Consider the following 10,000-nt stretch of genomic DNA (forward strand, 5'->3'; position numbering starts at 1 on the left):
ATGGAGGAGGAGCGAATTAGTAACTCCAGGGATAGAAAGCACATGGAAGAAGAATGGAAAAAAAAAGTTGGAAGAAAGAGAATGCGAACACAATTTGGAATTGGAACAACTGAAGGAAGAGGTGAGAACAGGCAATCAGGAAAGAGAAAGCCTAGAACGGAAGATAAAAAGAGGAGAGGAACATCTGGAGGAAAGGACGGAGGAATTGCTGCAAAAGTCGGTGCTACTGGAGCGAGAGGTTTGGGCAGGCCAGATTAAAAGAGAAACCCTGGAAGGGACGATAAAATTGAGAGAGGAATGGCTAGAAATAGGAAAGGAATACGGGAAGGAAATGGACGAAATGAGGAAGGAAGCCTGGGAAAGGTGTGCGGAAAGGAGGGAAGAAGCATGCAAATTGAGGGAGGAATTAGGAAAAAAAACCTTCTGAGATACTGGAGCACAAAGACAAAGAGAGGGGATTACAAAACGAACTGAGTGTTAAAAAGGAAAGAAGGGAAACAGAGAATGAAACGTTAAAGAACCACACTGTACAGATCGAACAGTTCGAAGCCAAAGCAAGGTTGGAGTGTGTGGAGATGAGAAAGGAATTAGGAAAAAAAAGCTTCTGAGTTACAGAAACACCAAAACAAAGAAACGGGATGACAAAACGAATTGAGGATGGTGAGAGAAGAAAGAACAACAGCAGATAATGAAACGTTAAGGAACCACACTGTACAGATCGAACAGTTGGAAGCGAAGGCCAGATTAAGGAATGAGGAACAAGAAAGAGTAATGAAAGAAGAACGAATTAGACAGGAGAAAGAAATCAGTCAGTTGAAAGAAATGACGAGATTGCAGAATGAGATGAAAGAAAGAGTAATGAAGGAAGAACGAATGAGACAGGAGAAGAAAATTAGGAAATGGAAGGAAATAACGACATTGCAGAACGAAGAACAAGAAAGACAGTGGAATAGAAAACTGAAAGAGTATGAATTTGAAACTGAACGACAAAAGGAAAAAAATAGGTTGGAGAACGAGGAGAAGGTGAAGGAGCAAGGAATGAAGCAAGAAGGAGAAATCAGTCAATTGAAGGAGACAACGAGATTGGAGAGGGAAGAACGAGAGGAACTGTGGGATAGAAAACAACAAGAACATGAATTTGAGGTAAACCAATTGAAAGAAACGATGAGATTGGAGAATGAGGGACAGGGGGTGAAAGAAATTAAAAAAGAAAGAGAAGAACAATTAAAAAAGAAAGCAAGGTTGAAATACACAGAGATAATGAAAGAACAACGGACGAAACAGGAAAAAGAACTAAGCCAATTGAAAGAAACTATGAGATTGGAGGCTGAGAAGCATGAGGGACAGTGGGAGAGAAAACAAAAACTATTCGAGTTTGAAATTAACCAGATCGAGGGGAGAACAAAATTTGAGTCAACGGAGATCGAAAAACTCCGGAAGGAGAACGAAGAACTCAGGAAGTTCCGCGAGGAGGAACGACTCAAAAGGAGCCAGGAAGTAGAGCAATACAATAATGTGGGACGTGTGACATCACCACAAGGAGGAACGTTAGTGGTGCGGGACTTAATTGACATCGCTCAACGCATGAAACAACGATTGGGGCGGGCCCTGATAAAGGAGACACAAATAAAAATGGAGACGAGGGAAGTAACAAAGACAAGGAAATGAAAGTATTGCCAGAGACACGGGAGATAGAGAGTGAATTGGTCAGGGTTAGTGACAAACACACACACATTGAGGGAGTGGAGGACCATGAGGGGGAGCTGGCGGACTGTTTCGGGACCCGGTGCGAGCAGCTGGATGGCCTCCTTCGGGAACGGAGGGAGACGCTATTCTCCCTTGAAGCAAGTCACGACCAGGTGGGTTCGGTCGTGTCAAGCGGGTTCGAAGGGGCGAGTGCTGTGGACGAGTGCACGGAGAGCTTGGGGGGTATAGAGGCCCTGGGAACCCGTGTGGGGACACGAATCCCCAGTGTGGTTGTGCAGGTGTGTGTGTTTGCGAGTGTGTGGAGATGAGTGCTTCCCAGCACGCATGGTGTGAGTGAGACCCCCTGTGCAAGTGAAAGGTTGGGTGTGAGTGAGAGGGTCCGTGTGAGAGAGACAGTGTGTGAAAGAGAGCGGTATGTAAGGGAGATGACGGTCGGCATGCGAAAGCACGCAGCCGCGTCTCCCGGTGTGAATGTAATGGAGTGGAGTGTGAGCGTCGTGACACGCAGGTGTGCGTGGGTTGAATGGCGACGACGACGGCGACATGTGAGGGACAGGGGCCGAGTAGCGGCCGGAGCTGTAATGGGGACCGCGTCGGGTTTGCCCAGCAGCGAGCGCGAGGTTCGTGCTGTGGTACGCACGAGGCCACCACGTGCGCGCTTGTGGGAGTGAAACCCGGTCCGGAAACGCCAGCGGTGAATGTTGCCGATCCCGCGGACAAACAAAGTTTAGGCAGGACAACGGATTTGGACCAGATGGGTTCTCCACGCGAGCTTGTGTTAAGCTCCAACGGGCAGAGCACATGTGTTCGCGTGGGGAACCCCTCGAAACGCGAGGCTTGGTTTTTTTATGTGCCGGGTGACGTCATTGCTGCGTGTATGGTTGGAATCCGGCAGGAGGATGAATTCCTGCCGGATGGTACCGTCCAAGAGGGACGAGGGATGCGAACAGCTGCCATAACATCACGCCAAAGGTGCGCGGCTGTGAATTGCCACGCTGGTGCGCAGGTTGCGAGTTGCCGCGCTGGTGCTGCGGGAGGAAAAAAAATAGCAAGCCTCTCTTCGGGTGAACAGGATTCCCGGGCATGGGGTGGAAGACCCCCCTGCCTGGGCACAGGATGACACTAGTTAGGGGGAAGGGTTAGCTTAGCTAAACCGGTTTCATGGGGCGTGGGTAAGTCCTCATGGAGCCCGTGGAATGGATTAGGTAGAGGGTTTTAGTTGAGATTTCAGATGGGAAAATGGAGTATGGGATTATTTGAGGACAGAGACAGACTTTGAGTGTGTTGAGGGGACGTAGCTTAGCTACGTAGTGTTAAAAGGAACGTGCTGTAGTGTAAGGGACGACGTGGGAGCACGAGTTAGTTCGGGGATGTAGTGAGCAGGATGGCAGGATTCAGCGGTGTGAGTTGAGAAGTGTGGAAGGAAACTGTACATGTTGAGTGAGTGAGCCCAGCGGGCCTGAGTGAATGGAGTGATTGTGGAATGCATGGTGCGATGAGTGATTGGGGGAGGAATGATTCCCGCCCAAGGGACCCTGGGGTCAGGATAAAGTGAGTTAGTGGGTTAGTTAAATTGAAAAATGGAAGTCGTTTTGCTGTTGGTGTGAGTGTCGGCTCGATACCTGTTTGGAGGGGTGCAGGAGCCCTGTTGACGGGCTGGGAGCGTGGCTGCGAAAGGTGAGTATCGCTGAGTGGGTACCCCGGGCACCGGGCTAGTCGGCCGTGGTAGGCCAAGGGCCCATGGGGGGCCGGGATAGCGTAGTGGGCACGGGTGCGCCCACATGATGCGGGGGCCCGGGGCGCCATTAGCCGCGTGGGCAGTGTTGTGGGCACGGGTGACCCTTTGAAAGGGGCCCGGGAAGCCAGCCTGCCACATCAGCGGTTCAGGGGAGTCGCCAGGGAGGGCACTCCGCGGTGTTTAGGGAGCTGGTAGGCTCGGAGGCAGTGTAGTGCCCGGGGGTGCCATTGTTAGAGAATCGGCAGAGGGTAGTGCCTGCCAAGGGAGCCACGCATCCCAGCCACGAGACCATGTGAGGGCACTGGAGGAAAATTGGGGGGCAAGGCCCAAAATTGTGAGGACACCAACACAGGCGATGGGAATCCTGGTTGTTAGAACCGATAGATTAAGCGAGAGGCGCTTGTTGAAAGCCCCGGGGTAGTTCAAAAGTTAAATGGATAGGGTAGATAGGAAGTGTACCCCTCCGCACCATCCATCCCTTCGCTCTCGTTGTGTGCCACTGAACCCACTTTGGGTTAAAGATCGCTGAAGTCTGGGGAGGCCATCCTGAGGCTTGAGTTGGGCCTCGGCACAGGACGCTAGCTCTCCCTTATTCCCCTCCGGGAAGGGAACGTTAGGGGTTGGGAGCAGGCTAGGAGACGATAGGTTAGCCGAACAAGGACGATAAAGGGGGTTAGGGGACGATTTATAGAGGGAAAGTAAAAAATAAAAATAAAAACAAAAAAATAAGTTGGGGCTAAATTGGGTTTGTACAAATTAAGGGAGTGGGTATGGACAGTGACAGGCAAAGGCGATAGGTTGGGAGGGAGATGTTTAGGTTGGTCCGAGCCTGCCTTCTGTGTGGCCAGCACCACCGCACTCCCTCCACTGACCTGCACTGCACGGCGAGAGGCCGGCCAACTTCATCGGCTGTTGTTTTGCTGCGATCTTGTACTGGCTGGATTGTCTGCAGCTGCTTTCTGCAAGGCCTGTGCCGGTCGGATCGTCCACCGGCTGTGTTCGCCTGCCGCGCCCTTGTTTTGCCATGCCTTGCCTGCCCACCTTTGCCATCCATGCCTGTTGCCCTCGATTCTGCGTTTGCCCCTTTCTGTTTTCAATTTTCCACGCCCCTTGTTCATTGCCATGTGCGCCAGGATCATCGTGGAAGTTGCAAGAACTGTCCTGTTGGCAGCTACAACACAGGCCTGCAGTGGCAGCCCGTGCGCGGGTTGACTCTTTGCCTTCTGCCTGCAGAGTTCATTGACCCTGGGCCATGGTTTAGTGTAAATTATAAGGTTAAGATGTATTGTACATATAAGTGCGCCCCCGGCATGTATGTGTTAGCGCCAGCAATTTTATTCAAGTCGTCTGAGTGAGTGTGTTTGTTACTTACGAAATCTAAAGATTTCGTAAGTATATTGATGACTTCCGTTTCTGTTTGTTACTTACGAAATATAAAGATTTCGTAAGTATATTGATGCCTTCCGTTTCTGTTTGTTTGTTTGTTTGTTGGCACGATAACTCGAGAACGGAAGAAGCTACCAATGTCAAATTGCACCACGTGATTCAGGAGGGTAATGGCTAGTGCTGATTAGATTTTGGTCAAAATCGGTCAAAGGTCAAGGTCACGGTGAGGTCAAATATTCGATTTTTGATGGTTTGGTACAGATAACTCGAGAACGGAAGAAGCTACCAATGTCAAATTAAACCACGTGATTCAGGAGGCTGATGGCTCGTGCTGATTAGATTTTGGTCAAAATCGGTCAAAGGTCAAGGTCACAGTGAGGTCAAACATCCAAAAAATGATAGCTCGAGAAAGGAAGAAGCTTCCAATGTCAAATTACATCACGTGATTCAGGAGGGTGGTGGCTAGCGCTGATTAGATTTTGGTCAAAATCGGTCAAAGGTCAAGGTCACAGTGAGGTCAAACATCCAAAACATTCGATTTTTGATGGTTTGGTACAGAATCATCGTAGAAACTTCTGGTTTGCGTCGCTACCTTCTCAAGAGACAGCTTTTATTAAACAAGGTCAGAGGTCAAGTTGACGATTTTGTAAGTACCAGTCCATGACTGCTTGTTTGTTTGTTTGTTTGTATGTTTCTTTGTTTGTTTGTTTGTAGGCACGATAACTCGAGAATGGAAGAAGCTACCAATGTCAAATTACACCACGTGATTCAGGAGAGTGATGGTTGGTGCTGATTAGATTTTGGTCAAAATCGGTCAAAGGTCAAGGTCACAGTGAGGTCAAACATCCAAAAAATGATAACTCGAGAACAGAAGAAGCAACCAATGTCAAATTACACCACGTGATTCAGGAGGGTGGTGGCTAGCGCTGATTAGATTTTGGTCAAAATCGGTCAAACGTCAAGGTCACAGTGAGGTCAAACATCTAAAACATTTGATTTTTGATGGCTTGGTACAGAATCATCGTCGAAACTTTTGGTTTGCGTCGCTACCTTCTCGAGAGACAGCTTTTATTAGACGAGGTCAGAGGTCAAGTTGACGATTTCGTAAGTACCAGTCTATGACTGCTTGTTTGTTTGTTTGTTTGTTTGTAGGCACGATAACTCGAGAACGGAAGAAGCTACCAATGTCAAATTACACCACGTGATTCAGGAGGGTGATGGCTAGTGCTGATTAGATTTTGGTCAAAATCGGTCAAAGGTCAAGGTCACAGTGAGGTCAAAAATTCAATTTTTGATGGTTTGGTACAGAATCATGGTAGAAACTTCTGGTTTGCATCGCTACCTTCTCCAGAGACAGCTTTTATTAGACAAAGTCAGAGGTCAAGTTGACGATTTCGTAAGTACCAGTCTATGACTGCTTGTTACTTAGTTACTCAGCCCTCAGGTTATTTATTTTGGGGACACGAATACACTGAATGTCGCACTCAGGGATCCGAAGGTAAAACGTACTAGGGGAGAACTACACATGATGGCACACGAGAATTTGACGACTCGGGACGAGTCTGTAAAAAGGGGACGGGGTAGTGTTACGGTTGTGGAAATTCGCATTACACCATCAAGAATCCCCAGGTGAGATATCTCGATAGGTCCATGTGTAGTTAGCCCACTAACTAAGTCGTGGGCTACACCCTAAGCTACACCCTAAGCTAAGCCCACACCCGTTGTATCGAGGGAATTTATGTGATCCATCCGGGCTGCGACGCTTTGAGTTCGCCATTTTTCTGTTCTATCTTTTATTTCAAACAAACAGCATCTCAACAACCACGCCATCCCCACCACAGTGCCAACCACACTACAACACGCCACCTCCACCACCTACGCTACCACATCTTCGCCACTTGCCATTCAATAAGCACCGTGCGGTCACGATCTCCGCGGAAGAACAAAAACCACCAACGATGCTTGTGGGCTTTTCCCGCCATTTTTCCCCGCGCTTGGTGTGAAGGAAGGGGGAAGGGCAGCTCGCCGCCGATTGGTTGATGAACAGCGTGAGGCGGTCGGGGTGAGGAAACGCCCCTTTTCGAGAACCTTCTCGAAGGAGGGTGGAGCCAAAAATGGGGCGGGGCGAATGGGCAGAGCCGGCCCCTACAAAAGGGACAAATGAGTTGGTTCAGGGGTATTTTTGGTTGGTTCGGAGTTGTGTGGAGTTCGAAGTGAGCCTTCTGGTTCGGGTCGCGAGTTCGTGGTTCCTGCCCTGTTCGACGATCCTCGCGCGGGCCCTGAGACCCCGTGCACCAGCGTGGGAAGTAATGCCGAACGAGCCCTGTCCGTTCCCCCAAGAGCCCCGTCCGAGTTGTCGCGCGGACGACGCGAGCTACGCGTGGGAGAAGGACTCGACGCGCCCAGGGAAGTCATGAATTCCTTTTCTTTTGGAGTTTTGTGTAAATGTCTGTGGGTGGCACCAATCCGTAAAGTAGAACTGTGTAAGTGTTGCTGTGTGTAAGTCTTATTCGGTATCAACTCTGCGTCGTTCTTGCTTTTGTTTCTTTTGCACGAAAACTGTATGGCTGTATATACGTGCTTGCTTTGTGTCTGTGTGTGTGAATAAAGTGCTGCTTGTTGAACTGTTTTCCCGCTTCGCTTCGTCTTTTCCTTTTATTCAACCTCCATCTTGCATCACGTAAGGGGTTCGTAGTGGGTTTAAAACACCCGGTAATTAATCGGAACCGTCAAGGCCGACGATAACTCCGCTTGGTTATCCCTGTAATATGGAACGAACCGCTTAAGCGGTTCGTGTCCGGAGTTGGCCTGTGGCGTGGTACGATCGCCCGGTTGACCACTCTCGCAGGTACTTAGGTAGGTCGAATTTTGCGAGCAACCCTATCCTGCGCAGGTGACCAATTGGCACGATCGTGGTGAGGTTAAACCCTCACCCGTGACTGGCTCCGGGCGATAGTTCACGGAAGGTCACGACCGAATTTTCCGTTCCGGTGGGCGAGGCGGCCGCCATTCGAGTTACGTGGCCGATCGCACGCCGGCGGGCGCGAATTCGCAACAATATGTATATATGTTTATAGATGTATATATATATATATATATATATATATATATATATATATATATATATATATATATATATATATATGTGTGTGTATATGTATGTATATATATATATATATATATATATATATATATATACATATATATATGTTTATATATATATATATATATATATATATTGTTACGGTGCTGGTGCGTCGGCCGCTCGCCGAACCGACCGCTCTGATGGAGCCGCAAGTCGAGTCGGCCTGACCAATCACCCGGAATATAGATCGCCGCCCAGATAAGTCCAAGTCGACGGGTCTCCATTGTGTTATGATCGCTCCCTAACTATTAAATTGAATCGCGCAGCGCAGTTAATCGATATCTGCCCATTAAACAATGGAAGGTGAACTATCTAGGGAACATGAACTTATCTGCATAACTGAGCTAAAGGAACCTGTATGTTGAGTGCGATCGAATTCCCAAATTCATAACACTACCCCCTCCCCTTTTTACAGACTCGTCCCGAGTTGTCAAATTTTCGTGTGACCAGCATGTGTAAGTTTTCCCCTCGTACGTTTTACCTTCGGATCCCTGTGTGCGACATTTCTTTATACGTGTGACAAAAATAAATAACCTAATGCGCTGCGTAACTCACAAAACAAACTCTCACAGACTCATTCGGACAACTTAACTAAAATTGCCGGCGCTAAAACAAACATGCAGGTGGGGTTCAATTTATCAACAATTTTCATTTAACTTATCCATTACATTACACTAACCATGGCCCAGGACCTGTTATCTGTGAAAGGGGAAAGGCAAAAGTCATTGCAAAGTCCTTGGTGCAGGAGAATGGATGGAGATGGTCGCAAAACAAATGAACATGATGGATGCACGGGCTGCCTTCAGGGCAGTCCTTTCAAAACTGGATGATCCTGGCACACATGGTGAATGGATGGACACAGGGGCAAACGCAAACAAGGGCTAGCAGGCATGGGGTCATGGCACAGGCAGGCAAACGAGGCATTGCAAGGCAAGTCCATGCAGAACAGGCGGCTGCAGCACACCAGGCTGGCAGGTGAAGCTGGCCGGCCTCTGGTGTGGTTCCATCAGGTCTGGAGGGAGTGTGGTTGTGCCGGCCGCTCTAAAGGTGGGCTCGGACCTAACCTACTGTCTCCCCCCACTCTATCGCCTTTGCCTGTCTCTGTCCATATCCACTCCCTTAATTTGCCACAAAACACAACAAAATTTTGCCCCTCTTTATTTTTATTTCTCTTTTATAATTCATTTGTTGCATATTTGTTTCCATGTCGCTTATTATCTTGCAAGCACTTTCATTCATTTCGCTTCCCATGCCATCCATCTTTGCCAGCAGAATTAACAATGGCTGGCGCATAATGGGACTGTCCTGCACGGTGATTTCGTCCTGGTGCTCTAGTTCCATTAACTCCACATCCACCTCACTACCCACCTGGCTCAACTCGCCTTGGCTGAACATTTTGCGTGCTGGGAATAAAATTTATAACGCTCGTAATTTGGGGACACGGGGGGGGGGGGTTGCTCTGTATACCCCTGATCCGAATCCGTACATTTTTCTACGGAGGCGGAGGGGGCCGAATCGCACTCTTGACAACCACTATTACAGTGCCGGTGCGTCGGCCGCTCGCCGAACCGACTGCTCTGACAGAGCCGCAAGTCTAGTCGGCCCGACCGATCGCCTGGAATAAAGATCGCCTCCCGGATAAGTCCGAGTCGACGGGTCCTTGTACAAGAACCGAAATACGCCAATTGGCAGACCACGTGGGGTTGGGTCGATTGCCAATATTCAATTTACCTAAATACCCACGTGATCCAACTACCGGGGTATTCCACCCTCGACGGAACTCGTACGGAACAAGCCGCTGAGGCGAGCCTGTCCCGTGCGCGATTCCGAGCGGCTTAATCCCCGGGAACCGTCGGTCCAAATGTCCCCCTTTTACGGCAAACCAACGGCTTTTTAACTACCAACACACAAAATGCTCAGTCAATGAAAGAATCGACGCGACGAGCTGAAAACATTTAACAATTGGGGTATTTGTTAATAATAATGGGGAACTAGGGAAGCATGTAAGAGCAGAACTATACCGA

At 48.8% G+C, this 10,000-nt stretch overlaps 1 protein-coding gene across 5 annotated transcripts in view; it reads left to right on the forward strand.

The window, feature by feature from the left end:
- BMP7 (bone morphogenetic protein 7) overlaps window positions 1-10,000 on the forward strand; it is a 144,607-nt gene that overhangs the window by 74,956 nt on the left and 59,651 nt on the right. The window lies entirely within an intron of this gene.

Source organism: Eptatretus burgeri, chromosome 9 (assembly GCF_056783735.1).
Source record: "Eptatretus burgeri isolate ZD-2024b chromosome 9, Ebu_testis_v1, whole genome shotgun sequence".
Classification (NCBI taxonomy): domain Eukaryota; kingdom Metazoa; phylum Chordata; class Myxini; order Myxiniformes; family Myxinidae; genus Eptatretus; species Eptatretus burgeri.